Source organism: Colius striatus, chromosome 3 (genome assembly GCF_028858725.1).
Source record: "Colius striatus isolate bColStr4 chromosome 3, bColStr4.1.hap1, whole genome shotgun sequence".
Classification (NCBI taxonomy): Eukaryota; Metazoa; Chordata; class Aves; order Coliiformes; family Coliidae; genus Colius; species Colius striatus.
In genome coordinates, this window is record NC_084761.1 from 83,719,121 (window position 1) to 83,735,329 (window position 16,209).

Sequence of the window (16,209 nt, forward strand, 5' to 3'; positions counted from 1 at the left end):
TTTCCTTCAATGTGATGATAAAACATTTATGGTAAACATTTTTTTTTGGTCAGTTTAGGAAAATTGTCCTTTTTGCAACAGATTGCAGCACCCCAAACTTACATCTGTAGCTCTTTCTTCTTCATAGTCTTGGAAAAAATAGTCAGAAACAAAAAAACAGTGCCCCCAAATAGCACGTTCAAGACAAACATGGAAATTTGAGATAGCTTTCCTCCTTCAAATTAATCAATCTTTTTTCATCAGGTCTGGAGCGATGTTGAGGCTATTTCAGATGAAGCTATCAAAAACATCAAAGAGAAATGTTCCTTTCTTGCACTGAGCTGCAACTATTCTCCTTCCTACAAGCATAAGGCTTTCTGACACAAGGGTAGCCCTGACCATCACTCATGAGTACAGAATGAGGGAAAGCACCTCTTTAACTAGGTAGAGGAGAAGCCAATTACAGTGTATATTTTTAAATTCTTCAAAACTGAAAAGCAGATTGCAACTTTGCAGAATAAACTTGTGTTTTCAATGCATTTAGCTTAAAGCTGCTTAAGCAATACAGGCTTGTCTGGATTGAATTTTGGAGTTTTTTTTCTTTAGTCCAGAAATGGAATAAGTTCACCTCTGTTCAAGCTCACTGTTGTTCCACTTGTCTTCAGTAGTCTTCTCAAACCCAGTGTTTACCCAGATAGTTTAATGGATATTGTCTGTGGGAGGGACTAGAGTGCAGTAGCTGAAGCAGAGCTCTGAGAGCTCTGATTCCTGCTCTTAGTCCTGCTGTTGACTCTAACTCTACTTTCCTTCTATTCTTCCATCCTCCTTCTCACTCTTTGCTTCAGCCTACTTGATAGTCAAGCTTAGCAAGAAGTTATTTGCAATCCTGGTACATTGACTAATCCTACAATTTAATAGAAATAACAGAGAAGGGTTTCTGAACTGCTCTAGCCCCAGGAGATGCTGCTGACAGCAGAAGAGACTGCTGAGGTGAGGAGTGCTGGTCATCGCTGCAGCACCCCACAGCCTTACTGCCACTCCTGTGTAAGATGTATTTCCCCATGTTCCTACCAAAAAGCTGCATGCAAGGCTATTTTACATTTTCTTACAAACCTCTCAGCTCCTGCAATTAAACCTGAAGCACAAACTTCCGAAAGCAGCATGCTATGCCTTGGCTGCAGTACGTACACCCACACACCTGGGATTGCAGGGGCTTATTTTTGTGTATGGGAACCCCAGGGAAGCATAGCCTCTGTTGTTGGGTCCCCTTCTGCTGTAGGGGCACCAGCATGTGAGGAGTAGGGAGCATCGAAGCATCTGCTAGGAGAAGACGCCTAATTGAAGAAATGGGTACAGCAATCTGTGTCCTACGAAACAGGGCCAGGTTTAGCACACCGATTTGTAGATTGAGCTCCATATTCTTCCTGGTTTACCTCTTGGTTAATAAGCCTGTAGAGCCCTGGGGTTCAGGTAATGACCCTCACCTCCCTCTTCCTGCCTCCTCAAACTCCCTATTCCTGACAGAACAGCATCCCATGGCAGCAGGACTGAGCCCAGTCCCCTCACCCACATGGGCAGGTGTCTGCAGGCTGCCGAGGCCCTGCACAAGGACTTTTTCCCATTCCCACGCCGGATACTTTCTGCTTTGTGGATGTCCAAACGTATCAACCATTCTACTGCTTGGTAGGGCTTGCCTTTTCCCATACCTTTTTACAGACATCCGGAGCTCAGAGACCATCTGCAGCCTCCAAACTCTGCCCTTCTGCAGAAATGAGCCAACATTGCTATGTCTCCAGGAGCTATTAAGATCTTTTTAAGGCTACTGCACTGCTGTTACTTCAGTGTTGTCTGTGCATGGCATACGTGCTGTGGCTGGGTGCCAAACTGCCTGGAGAAGAACCTTTTTCATGAACAGTAACACAAATTGTAAGCAGTAGGGTCTGGTGATCTGAAGTAGGTGTCAGGAAAAGAGGGATACATTTATTGTTTGTAGGCTGGATGGCTCGATATATGTGCATGTGCTGAAATACAGATGTTCTGAGGTTAGCTGCAGCCTCCAGCCATGACACAACATAGACAAAACCCATGCTGAAAAAACATTCTGAAATAACATTTGCAAAAGCAAGAATGGGTGCACTGGAGCTGCAGCCGAGGCCTCCTTTGGCACCTGTGCCATGGAGAGCTGCATCTATTACATAGAAATAATGTTCTGAGGTCTAAAAGTATAAATGTTAGAGTTGTTGACGAAAGGAAGCAGTGCCAGCTGATTTTGGCCAGTGGAACAGGAACATGTCCTGTTGCCTCAGGTTGAAAAGGCTTTAGATGCTTAGAGTTTGAAAAAAATCAAGGGAGGACACACTGGTAATGATATCTGACACATATTTGCTTCACCCATGGGCAAATTAACCTTAATTATCCAATTTATAAATCAGCTTTAAGTTGAAGAGCCCCTCCTCACCCCCCACTGCTGCATATTTGGTGGATTAAGTTGTCTGTTTTTAGTGATAAATTAGAAACATCTGCTTCCGCTGACATGCCGAAGAGGAGGCACACACAGCAAAGCGGCTGGCTGGGCTGCTACAGTGCTGGGAAGGACTGGTACCAGGGCACAGTTCTGCTGACCTCTGGCCAGAGGGTCTGAAAGGATCAGGTCCTCTCCCCTCTGCACTAGGCCTCAGCAGGGCAGGGGGGGTGTATGGCTGTTCCTGGGCTTGCTTGGGATGGTTTCAGCGGAGGCCAGAGCAGTGGTGAGCATCTCCAGCAGCGTGCACTTGGCAGAGCCTGCCTTTTAGGGAAGCTTTCCTTTTAAGGGTCTCTTGGCAGTTATGTGCAAGTAAGTCTGTTTCTGCTATGGAATCATCAAGTCTCAATGTCAAGGAATCCAAACCTTGTGCCAGAGTCACTGCAGAGGTGGCTCGAGTGTGAGCAATGATGGCAGTAAGTATCCCAGCCAGCTCTTCTGATGAAAACAATGATGCTAACTGAGGGAATGGAGAGGTTTTACAACCTTGGCATTTCCCTGCAGAGCTGATACAACTTCCTGAATGCTGAGGCAGGTTGGAAAGGGCCAAGAGGCACACCACATCAAAACACTTCACACGGGCTTTCACCTCATTCAGGAGGTATGAAAACAATCCTGGCTACAAGCTGTTATCTGCAGGAGTGGAAAGCTGAGGCTAAACCCTGGCAGAGGCAGCAATGCAAATAGACCCTGAGCATCTATAGAGCTGCACCCACAACAGCCCTGGTCTGTGCATCCCTTATGGCACCCTCTATGGTGATTGGACTAGATGATCTCTAAAGGTCCCTTCCAACCCCTACCATTCTATGATTCTTTACAGGGAACCACCACGAGGGCTGTTTTGGCTTTGATGTGGCTTGGATTTCACTGCAGGGTTTTAATACATGCCCTCTTGGGCTACAGAAACAGATGTTTTACACACACCAGTCAGATTATTATTATTTTTTTAAGCTTTAGCAATTGAAACTCTTAGACAGCAACCCTGGTCTGCAAGGACAGAGCATGCTGGCAGAAGGCGAGGAACCAAGATGCTGGGTGGTTTCTAACAGCTCCTGTTCCGAAGATGCACTCTTTATCTGCCTGGATGTTTCCTCCAAGTGAGGTTGAGGATTTATGTGCATTTAAGCAAGATTTTTCAATAATATATTAGACCTGTCAAAGAAAGAAACCCCAGTCAGGTTTAGTGCACGCTCTGAGACTGGCTGTACAGTACAGGTCCTACAAGTTGGACATCTCCTGTCAGCACAGGAAATACTGTTCTCGTGTGATGCAGTGCAAAGTACATGAATTTCTGTCGGAGAAATTCCAGGCACAGAAATGTTGTATTGTAGTTCTGCCTGATGCAGGCTACAAAATCAGGACTGAGGTGAATGGCCTGTCAGCTTGCAGGGAACCATCCTAGTCAGTCCTGCAGAGGAAACTCGATTCTCTGTACATAAAAAGCTGAAGGTAATCTCCAATGCATCCTCCAAAACTCCCTTCCAATGTAATGCAGCATAATCCAATTGTAAACCTTAAAATACAGTGAAATGGAGCCTCTCCTCTAGAGAAACCAAAAAATACCCACTGCACACCCTGAGTGTACAGCAGAGCCCCACCTCAAGACCCAGGGGCCAGCCCTTGACAGAGACGACCTGCTTTCTCTGGGGGTGTAGTGGGGGAGAGGAGAGGTAGCAGGACATCCTATTGCAGTTAGCCACGACCACTGATCCTGCTTGTCCTGCCTAAGCTGTTTCCTTCCGCCTGACTGCCCAGGTTACTTGATCTTTGCATTCCTATGAGGGACGTTCAGCTACATGATGAAGCTGATGATGATGAAGCTGAATCAGGAAAAGGAACTTTTTTGGTTTTATTTTACTTCTAGGAGAGGAGCAGGAGCTGTGTCCTGGACATCAGACCTTCACACAAACTGCTTTGCTGGAGAGTAGATCATTCTGTTCACACACTCAAAATCACCACTTCTCCCTGGAATAATTTCTCACTGCCCTACCTCAAAGCTAGTGCTCAAAGGTCATCTGCAGACGTGTATCACCACTTCCCAGCAGGGATGTCTGTACTGAATAACAGAAACAGTAATTCAAGAGAGGATGAAGCAGCCTTGGTCTTCCATCAGCTACTGGGAAATCAGCTCTCAGGAAGCTGGAGAATGACTTCCCACATAATTTCAGGGGTTACAGGATGGCTCATTGACCACTGCCACTTCAAAGGGGAATGAGTGCCAGCAAGGGCCCCCTAGAAACCTCCAATGAAGAAGTCAGAAAGGTGGAGACCTTGGGTAAACACACAGACAACAGGAGAATGGAAAGGCTATGAGAAGGAGAATACTAGATCGGTTATTTACAGGAGAAGATGGGTAGAGGAACTGAAGAGCAGTTGGAGACAAGTAGAGATGTGTGGGACTGGGAGGGTTACTAATGCTGGGCTGTGATCAAAGACTGTTCTCAGGTTTGGGGACCAAAAAGGAACAGGCTCTGGAAGACAACATTCAGAGCACATCTGTGAAAAGCTGGAGCTCATAAAGACTAAAAGGAGCCAATTGTTCCTAAAATAAATGCCGGCATAGTGTCTAGAACAAGTAATGAAAGCCTAGGTGTTTCTCTGCTCTGTCCCAAAAGAGTCACTTCCACCATTTAGTGACTGTGAAAAAGGAGTGGGAACAGTGGTCTGGGATGTGTTGGGGGGATAGGCTGAGTCCCCCAGGTACATTGCAACACAACAGCCCGGTGCTCTGCAGGAACATCAGTGCAGGGCTAGCAAGGCTGGCGTAACATCAAGTTTTTATAGACTGCTGAAAAGGGAAAAGACTTTTTGATCCTGAGTTGTAACTGCTAGTGAGAATAGCAGACGCGTGTTCCAGTGTGGGGAGCATCTCCCTCCAAGAAAAGGGAGAGTTTTTCTGCACAAATCCAGAAAAACTTCAGATTTCTTTTCTACCAAAGGGTAAAAAAAAAAACCAAAAGAAAAAAAGAGACGTTACTCTCTCAGCAGCTCACAGATCAGATCCCCCTGTGCTGCAGTGATGGGGCTCCCAGGCTGGCCTAGACTCAGCCATGAGGCCCATCAGACCACTGGAAAGAGGAGGGGCAAGCAGGACATGCTGATACAGTTCAGTCCTTTGAGCCTTCCTTGTTTTTGCAGCATTCTCACTCCCTGTTTTTATTGCACATTTTTTAAACTACATTTCAGGCCCCTCCTCAGTTATTCATACCTTCTCCACTCTTGTTTTTTCCTGAAAGAAAAAAATCTTCTTGAAAAAACACAGCAAAGACTGAGAGAAATAAAACAGATCATGTGAATTAACAGTACATGCAAAAAACCCATCCCCTTACAGAACAGTTCCTCTCCTTTCCCAGCTTTAATCTCAGGCTCTTGACAGATGTTCCTGTTTGTTGCAGGGTATCTGATTTTGGGTTTGGGGTCTCTCCAAAGGGGGAAGGGTAGCCGCAAGATGAGAACAGGATGGGTGGCCTGATGGTGTCCAAACGCAGTCAACTATCTCCATTAAATATTGTTTGAGATTTGGCCTCCACTTCTGTAGCCTGCACCCCATTTGGGTCTGAGAGACACGATACACAGATGAGGAAGACAAATCCAATAGATAGACTGAAGACGAGCCAATACATTTAAGCCAGCATGACATATGGACTCTCACATCTCTCAGCCTAGGAAAGATTGGTCCCTACAGATTTATTCTAGGTTTACCCAGACCAAATGCAAATCCCAGCCAGGGAGACTTTTCCCCTCTTTCCCTCTGGATTATTTTATAACCATACACCTCTCATCACCAGGATCTTTTTCACCGCTATGCACAGACTATTCTTCCCCTAAAAAAACAGTCTCCATTATCCTCTGTGATTGGTTTTATATCAAAAAAGTTCTGCACTCTGCAATGCATATTCCTCACAGAAATGTGTAGGGTTTAGTCCTATCTCTGAAGGACTTGAGTCAGGTCCTTTGCAGTTCTGACTTCAATGCTTTGAGCTATCCCATCTGCATTTTACATCAGGTGAAGCTTTAGGAATAGATACAAGCTGCTTTTCCCAAATGAAAACTGAAATCTAATTTATGAAGAACCCAAACAATTTATTTCAGCATTGGAAAATCAGTAATTGAGTAATCTCAATTTCTTCTTCAACCCAACAGAGAAAAGACTCTGCTCATCTGCACCTCCTTAGAGACATTGTGTGCAAAAATGAATGCGTTTGCTGACAGTTTCAGCCCAATGCCTGTAACTAAAATGTAAAGGTGGCTAGTAATTTTCTCACTTGCAGCCTTTATTTTCCAGGTAAACAAGCCTACTAAGCCTCTAGATTTCTTGGTCAAGGCAATCACATAATTGCTTTGCTGTCTTTTCAGCTAACAAAGAATCCACTTAAGCAGATAAAATGGAGTTTGAGCTGTCTTGTATCTGTGACAAGCAACCCTCTAGGAGTCAGAAATACTGTATTTTTTTAAAGCCCCTTATTTGTATAAAAGGTTGCAGTCTTAAGGTTTTCATTCCTCTGTGAGGTTAAGCTTTTCTGGTCAATCTAAATTGTCATTTTATCATCTGCAATGTGTCTCTTTGGTAACATGGATGTTATTTGGTGACAGAGGGACAGTATGCATGATGTTGCTGTAACATCTGTTTAAGGACCCTGGAAATTACCAGTGCATGGGACAAACTTGTCAATGAACAACTGAGGCTATGTCAGCTCCATCACAGTGAATGGGACAGAGGATCATCTGCAGTCACTCAAATCCAGTCCTCAGGACACTGATCATATGTGCATTTCCATCTACCTTCTCACCCTGCCACTGTGACTGAATTCTAAATAAGCGCAACAGTGAAGTGTGAAGATGACAGAGGGCATGAAATATTAGAAACATTACCTTCTTTGTCTGCATCACTCCCCATAATTGCTGCTGAGTCAGAAGCAGTCCCTGTGGTTGAGACAATTTCAGAAACCTGTGTCCTCATCACCTTCACTCTCACCTCCCTGTCAGATGAGTGGGGTATTGTGGAGGAAGGACAAGGAACAGGCAACCACTAAGAGAGGATAATACACTTCCCAATTCCCACACTATGTTATCCTTACCCTGGTGACACCTGATGGAGGTATCCTTAACTGCCTTTCCAGAGCTCAGTGAGGTTGGTGATGGTGGGCTTCATACTTGACATAAATCTTAACCCAGGTGCAGTCTCAAAGGGAACCAGACTTTCAGGCTTTCCTCCATGGCAGTGAGCAGGCATATCAGCTCCTCCACTTCCAGTTTTCCTTTTCCACACCCTTTGCCCTGCCCTTTCTGCTCTGTAATTCTCAACACTTGAATGAATTTCTTAGGCAGAGCATGGTCCACTGAGACACAGCATCAAGGGGGCCGACAGCCCTGTGTTCCCACCAGAAAAAGTCTGCTCCAGTAGCAGAGCTGAAATTGTCCCAAGCCAAAGAAAACAAGGAGCAGGCACTAGAGGAAGAGGAGATTTTTCACCCCTTTAATGCAGTGTGCTTTATAACATGATAGTTGTGTGATTTCTGAAGCAGGTTGCTGTTAGCCAATTTCCATAGCTTGCACAGCTCCAAGAGCTATGGGTAATGCTGTGCTCACACCCATATTTTCCTAAAACTTCAGCCTGAAAAGCTTCATCATTTCCTTGAAAGTGAGTGTGTTAGAGAAATTAGCCACCATGTGAGTATCAGGTTTTGGGCAGCTGGCATGCAGGCAAGCCTTGCCTCAGCCTCGCCTGGCTAATGGGAACCAGAGACCCAGGGGGAAAAAAGAGAGCAAGAAACCACTAATCCATTTACAATATCACCTATGCAGATCAAAGTTGTGTTTAATCACTTATACTCAGCATTTTATCTCTAAAAACACACGTTCTCTCCCCACAGGCACAAAGCACACTGCTGGTAGCAGCAGAAACACAAAGAGTTAAATAAGCTTGAAAAAACACAACCAAACAGAAAAAAACACTCCAACAAAACCACATTTGAATCTATTTGTAAGAATTTAATAAGTTAAATGCAGGAACTTCTAGTTTGCAGGGGCACAACCCTGATGCAAAATGATTTATTTGGTATTTACAGATTTTTTTTTGCAAAACAAGTTTCTATGAAACCATAGCAACAAAGGCTAAAGCAGAGATTTGGAATGATGTTGGAATCATTCACGAGGGAAAAAAACAATAGTCTCTGTTTCTGGTTGATGGAATGCAAGATTAAAGCTAAATAGGAGAAATACTTTGAAAGACTTTAGGGAATTTAATCACCCTAAATTGCTGTTAAAGGTAGACATTTAAAACTATTTTTTTTCCCCAGAAAATTGTTTCCTTGATTAAAAAATTAAAATGTCTTTCTGGGAGCTTTCTGATAGGAATATGTGCATAAACATCCAAGTTTGTTGCTCTTCTTTTACGAAACAGGATACATACACAGATTTCACTGAAGCCCTACTACAGATCTAAGGTACTAGATTCTGACGGAATCACATGCATCCCAGCAAAAGTCTGCATTTTTCTGAGAAAGTGTCTCTGTTACATTCCCTTCTTGAAATACATTTTAGAGAAGGCAGAACAGGAAAATAGATTCAGTTACAACTTACCTTCATCCTTGAGTAGATGACATCAGGTTCTTCAGGAAAAGCAACATGTCCTGTTTGGGTAATGTAAGAGTTGTAAATTCAAGCCAACAAGAATCAGCATCAATTGCTGGTGATGCAAAATCCTTTAAAACAAATTTGAATGCAGAGATGACAAATAACGTACTTCGTGAAAAGTTATTTGAAGCTCAATGCTCTTGTATCGAGTTTTGGAACTGTCTCAGCTAAATAAGCTCCCACTCCTTTCCTCGGCCACTTGCCAACTTTTCTAATTTAAAGCAACTGCGAGCTTGCTGTAAAACTCCGGCTGGAAGGAGCTCGATGTATATTACGGAGCAAGGAGCAAGCATGTGCTCCAGACTGAAGCAGTATGACAGAGTCCTAATGGGACGTGGGACATAGCCTCCCTGAGGTAATGTTATATCATCTCTGGAAAGCATGACAGGCTAAGTTGTCTCCTTCTTGGTAAAGATACAGAGAAGAGGAAAAAAACATTCTTCTTCTGGCATGTAGTTCCCTCAGCGTGGGATTTGGGAGGAGCAGCATCTGCCTCAAAGTGAAGGAAGAAGCAACAGCCTCAAATACATAAAATACTCAAAGTTCTCAAAGGAGCCTGATTCCCAAAAGGCTGCCTGTATTTTTAGAGGTGTTAGGCCTTGATCTAAGGCTCTGGGGACTGATCCAGGAGCTTTTGCCTGGGCTTCTTCCATTAATGTAATGTGAGGTATCCCTCTCATGGAGTGGCTGGGACAACCAAGCTGTGGTTTATGGCTGGGTGCAACCCCAAACTTCTTGATTTTGGAGAGTTTCAAAAGACATTCATGGCAACAATCCTATCTTCTGAGATACTGTCAAGCTTTAAATAGCACAAGAGGAAATGGCCTCGAGTTGTGACAGGGGAGTTTTAGATTGGAGATTAGGGAGAACTTTTTTGCTGAGAGTTGTTAGACATTGGCACAGGCTGCCCAGGGAGGTGGTGGAGTCGCCATCCCTGGAGATATTTAAAAGGCACATAGATGAGGTGCTGAGAGACGTGGTTTAGTGGTGGGCTTGGTAGTGTGAGGTAATTGGTTGGACTCCATAACCTTAAAGGTCTTTACCAACTAAAATAATTCTATGATTCCAAACAGCAGAGGCATGGTTTTCAAAGACTTCATCCACTTGGGATGGCTCTGTTCTGCTTTGCTCAAATTAAGATAGTGAAGCATGTGAAATGTTGTTCACACAGGAGAACAATAAATTCCTCCTTTTTGCAAGGAATTTGTTTCAAGCAGTTATGGTTGACACTTGTGATGTTCACTTATGAATAGGCAGGAAAGGTTCCCTTTTGCACATACGAGTTTCCTCTGCAGGGTAGCTAAAAGCAAAAAAACCAAACACCATTGTGATGTGGGAAATTTCAGTCTCTGAGCTTCCACATGAGTACTGTAACAAAATCTTGTTCAAAAATGAGGGTTCTGAAGAGTCTGCCTCAGACTAGACACCAAATAAGTCATCACTTTCAGAAATGCATCCAACTGACCTGCTGATGCTGAGGTGACATTAGGGTTATTATGGTGGTTATTAAGTGACTTGGATTTTGTCACGCATATTTTCTTGCAAAACTAACGCAAATGAAGGTGGAACCATTAGTCTGAAGTTTTCAAAGGTGTTTGATGCCTCTAAAAGAGGAAATGCATCTCCTGTGGCAAAACAAGTCAATGTCGAAATCCCACTTACGAAGTGGCTACAAAAGATCTTGTTCATTTGAATGTTCTAATTCACGTGACACTGAAATACTAAGTAATTAATACTTTAAATTGTGAGTTAAAAACCAGAATCCTGTGCATTCAATAAATATAGATAAAATGCTGCTGCCAATGATGGGAGAAAGGGTTTAAAGGAAATATTTTACTGTTTTATTTGTCCTAATGCAGTTTCATTCCAGTACCAAATGGTGATAACGAGGATATAGAACACTCTCTTACAAAATCATATGGTATTGTGAAATTTCAGTACATGATTTTACATGTTGCAACTTTTCCCCAAGGTGTAGCTATCAGATCCGTGATCAGTTCTGTGGATCTGCTAACTTGGTTGAACTTGGTGGGTAACAGTGAAAGTACAAATAGCATCCTATCATGGCACTTAAATGTACCTAAATGATTTTTGTGTCTTAATTGTCACTCAGTGATCAGATATTAGGCATATCCTTTTACACACTAGCACCTCTGGAAACCTGTATCTGCATGCTTGTAGGAATTAAGAACTTTTAAAGATCATCCAGAGAGTGTTGTCCTTATTCTCTCAGTTGTTCTCCTTCTGCTCCTCTTTTGGGAAGCATGAGATGATGCTTCCTCTTCTGGATCAGTCATTCTTAGAGAAGCCAGCGATGTTGCTCTATCACATGGGGGGGAAAAAAAGGTGTTTTCTAATGGTCTGTGGAGAAGACTATCAGGAATTATGAACGTAGTCTCTGCCTCTGATTCCTACCTGGCTCTGGACTGAGTTTTCCACACTTCTGTTTACTTAACTGCCTCATAGACATGAGATTAAAGCCTGAATAGCCATTGGGGAAGTAGTAAATAGTATTAATCACAGTTATCTTACAGCAGCAATAATTAAAACCTAATATTTCTTCTAAGCTGTTAACACCTTCTGGCAACTTGGTTCTTATGTTTTAGGGAAAGAGACTTGAGGAGGAAGATGCAGTTAAATCTTTGTCCCTTTGAAAGGGATGTGAGTACTAACATAACATGAGTCTTAAAAGAAGGCATTGAACCGATTTAATTTGCTTACTGGGCTCTCCAGGTCAGAGGTGGGAAAGAGGAGTAAAGGTGGAGGAGAAACTGCAAAGCATTTTGCAAGCCTTGGAGGTTTAAGTGAACCACAGAAAACACAGTTTCAGGTTTTTTGGGAGAAAAATAATATTGTTACCGAGTTGTTTACTGATACCTGTGACAGGCTCATTTCTAATCTCTGTAAAGTCAAAATTCTAGGCAACTCTTTCACATTTTAGCACTTCACCAGAACATTGATTTTCTTGCTTTTGGCTTTGTCTAGACACAGGTGTGGTAGGATTGAGCTGCTAGCCACAGCAGCTGAACTGTTAACTGCTGTTTGGCATTCATGTCATCACAGGCACAACACAGCAACTAACATCAGAGTTAACAGAAAAAAAAAAGGAATCATCCATCTCTGAGAAATTTCAAAGAGGAACCAAATGCCTCTTGCCTCACCTGTGAGTGCAGTCCTATGGTCCCATATTTGTCTACATTTGTAGTATAGCAGATTGTTGCATCTTAAAGACAAAAAACATGAATCCGTATAATAGATGCAGAAATGTGCTCTAAAGAACGTAATTGTCACACCCTTAACAAATTGTGATCTTTAATCCTCTAATCTGGCAAGCAATCGAGACTTTCTCCTGGTGGCATCTTTAAGTCTTTTCTCTGACCAAAATGTTTTGAGATTTAGCATGTTCTAATAATTATCAGGGATGTTTCTGACACAAGTACCTGAACCAGGAATCAAACAAAATCTTTCATCTGCAGTGAACCACTAAGAAGTTGATTTACTGTCAGGAAGGAATTGTGACTTTGTGGCATTAAAAAGAGAAGTATCCTTTGATACTGGGATTTGGGATTTTCGTATGTTGTGACTGAATGCATTTGCATCCAGCTAACACTCAGTTCAGTTGCCAAGATATGACCATTACTGCTCTAGATTCATCTTGCTTCAGTACTGAGAGAATGACCAGGTTTATATGGCACAGTGTACTCTAGGAGGTCACCAAGCTGCTAAAAGCCAGAAGCCTAATTGTCCCCTCATGCAGAGTGGTGCGAATGAAGGCTGGCTTCATCCAGATAAACAAACGTTGTTGTCCAATGGCCCTGAATGAGAAAAAAAAATCACTTGTTATATGGAAAAATTATGTCAAAACAAATGGAAGTTTTTGCTTAGCTTGATAGTTTGGTTTGGTTTGGTTTGATTTGGTTTGGTTTGGTTTTTTATTGTGGGTTTATTTGTTTTTTTTAATAGCTAGGCCTTGGTATTTATAGCTTGGTCCATAGGAGAGAGCTCATAAGATCTTCCCTGGAAGATAACACAGAAATTGCTGAAAAAGAGACTAATGTGAAAACTTCAGTAAGCTCAGGTTTTGCTATGAAGGAAACAGAAGAGGGGGAGATGGGCAATCTGCTGTTAAGGGATGCTGCTTTCACAATTCCCACCCAGTTGGTGCACTCATCTGGAGATGTTCAAGTGAGTTGCTGCAGGATGGGGACATATCAATGATGAACAGCTTGTGTCCAGGTGACTGTGCAGATGCTAGGGACACACATCTCAGGGAGGCCTCTGGGTACCAATGAACTCCATATGCATTTTTTTATCCACTTGAGATGCAAAGTGTTATTCCAACAGGGTCTGTGACTTTTCAAATCCATACTATTTATTCTAAGACTGAATTTGCTAGAAAATGAGTCCAAATCTCATTTACCCAATGAGATTACCTAGCTAAAGTCACCTCTGTTCCACATTTCCATTCAATTATTAGTTGATGTAAAACTAGTATGCAGGGTTTAGATCCTATCTGCTTGGAATAGCTTGGAACAACTCTGCTATGTTTACTGTTTTGAAATTGAATACTATTTGGGGCAAATAGCACAACACTTAACATTTCTCATTCTCCAATGAATCAGATCATCACAGTGTTAGGGCTTGGAGTCTTAATGGGACAGAACATTGCAGCTCCCTTGCCTCCACTGTTCATCTGCAATTAAAATTTTAGTTGGAGTTCCACTTCATCTGCCCAGGCCTCCACCTGATGAGAGGTGCTTCTTTCCTGATGTTTTATTTCCCCCTTTTTCCTTTTTCAGTAGCACACTTTTCCAGCAGGAGTCTCAAACAACAGGCCCCAGATTGCAAAGATGTTTTAATGCCTCAGACCACCACTGGGAACTTAGTGAGATTTACAGGGCTTCTGAAATGAGTGAGGGATATTGTAAGCTGACAATGTCTGCAAAAAGCAGCACTCTGTCTAAATCTTCTATCTCATTTTCTCTTGGTTAGTCTGTTTTCATAAAGCAGAGAGAGTGACCATTGTATCAAATGCATACCAAAGTATCTGTTCTTCAAAAGCTGGACATTGTGTTTCTCAGAAAGTGTCAAGTTAATATAATCAGACAGATCCTTCCTCAAAGTTAACAAAAAAAGGTCTACCTCCTCATTACCTTGAGTAGGAGTTAGGACCTCACATGGGCTGAAGTGAAGCCCCTTCACAGGTTACAGAGACTTTTCACTATATGCCCAGGTTTTCATTTCTTCCAAATCCACTCAAATGGTCTGTGATGGAAATAGAAATAATATCCGTACTTGTCAGTTCACATCCCTTTCAGAGCAGGATTATTGTCTTCATCTTGTAGGTGGCTGTGCAGAGGTACCCTCCAGAGACAGTACAGCTTTCTCTGCATGAGGTCTCAGCTTATCACTCTGCTTTATTTTGGAAAAGAAAGAGGAAATAAGCTGACAGTTTATCTCTACTCATATTAGCTAGATGGAATGAAAACATGCCTGGTATTCAAGATAGCATAATAATAATGGCTTGTATTTATTTCTCTTCTGCCAAGCACATTCAAGCAGCAACTAAAGATAAGTCTGAAAGTAAGAGAGACCCATTTATGATTGGCACTCATACTGATTTGGGAGGACTGGGAAACCAAATCCTTCCTCAGGGCACTCTGAGCAGTTTTGCCTCCCTGGTACTTGGAGCTTTCCCAGGTGAGAAGGTCCTGGGCTGCCCGTGCCAGGCACTTCTGCCTTTACTCTCACAGTGCACACTTTCCTCACTGGTGCTCTGCTGATTTTCTGACAATCCTACTGTTACTGCCATGCCATGGGCAGCAACCCCCCAACACTACCCATCCAAACATTAAATCCCAGGCTTTAATTCAGTTACTACACTGTAGATGTTGTCATTGGAGACCATGAAGAGGAATCATGGCAGTAGCAGTACATGAGCACTCTTGCACTCATTCAGCTTTGCTATCTCCATCGCCTACGACTAAAGCGTAAATTAGAGAGGTCATGTATCTACAAGCCTCCTTCAAAACCCTTTTGAAGAAGAAAGTTGTAGCCATGCACAAAGCTTAACAACATTTTTCTGCTTGCACACATCAATCTTAATTCACTCTAGATGTTGACACAAATTGAGCACTTCAACAGGCTGCCCAGGGAGGGTGTGGAGTCTCCTTCTCTGGAGGTTTTCAAAACCCTCCTGAACACATTCCTTTGCAACCTGATCAAGGTGAACCTGCTTTAGCATGAGGTTGGACTAGATGATCCCTAGAGGTCCCTTACAACTCCTACCCTTCTGTGATTTTGTGAAATCTGTTCAATATCACAGATGCAAACTACTTATTTTTGCTCTCTTCTATTTCAACAGGATAGGGCAGAAAAGGACTTTTATCCTGTTTCATATACCACAGGGATGTGTGTGTGTTACTTCAAGTGACAGAGGAAACATTAGCAGCTTGAACTACTTTCTAGTTTCCTTATTTTGTTTGTTCAAAGGGAATGCTATCCCATTCATTACACTTGGTTTATCTGGAAGCAGTCCGCAATGTTCTAGCTGAGTGCTTTGACCTTTTGCATATTCTGTACTTGATTCGTTTGGCCATCCATCTTCTACATTTGTTGAAACCCTCCTTTAGCAAAGAAAGGCTACCAGCCAAGACTGTGTGAAAAATGTTGTGCAAAAGGAATCAATTCAGGCCATTGTATTTCCCATAGACATTGAAGGTTATGCAGAATTTGAAAAGTTGCCTGATGTGCCTGGACTTCACAACTGCTAATGAACTGTGACTATATTACAGTATTTTTATAAATCTTTTCATGAAAAATAATAATTTTATTTGATCTCATCACCTCAGTACAAAGCAGTTAATATCTACTGTTAGTCTCTCCAGTTTCTTTCTGACTATCTTGACAACCTAGCTAAACCACAACTTCGTATTTTCCTTTTCCAGTTCCCTGTAACCTGTTATTTTTGACTATTCCATCCTTTTGCCCAGGAATGTGAAGAGGGAAAAAAAGAGATAGACACTAATGAGCTTATACAGAGTTATGGGTTCAGCTTTCAGGCAAGGTTCTCC

The 16,209-nt window shown here is 42.5% G+C and overlaps 1 protein-coding gene across 1 annotated transcript in view; it reads right to left on the reverse strand.

Annotated features, from left to right (window-relative positions):
• Positions 1-9,502, reverse strand: part of LOC104552306 (C1q and TNF related 7) — a 121,506-nt gene extending 112,004 nt beyond the window's left edge. The window contains exon 1 of the mRNA XM_061993406.1: positions 9,083-9,502. The gene's annotated coding sequence lies outside the window, so the exon portion shown is untranslated. The remainder of the gene's footprint in view (positions 1-9,082) is intronic.
• Between the last annotated feature and the right edge of the window lie 6,707 nt (positions 9,503-16,209).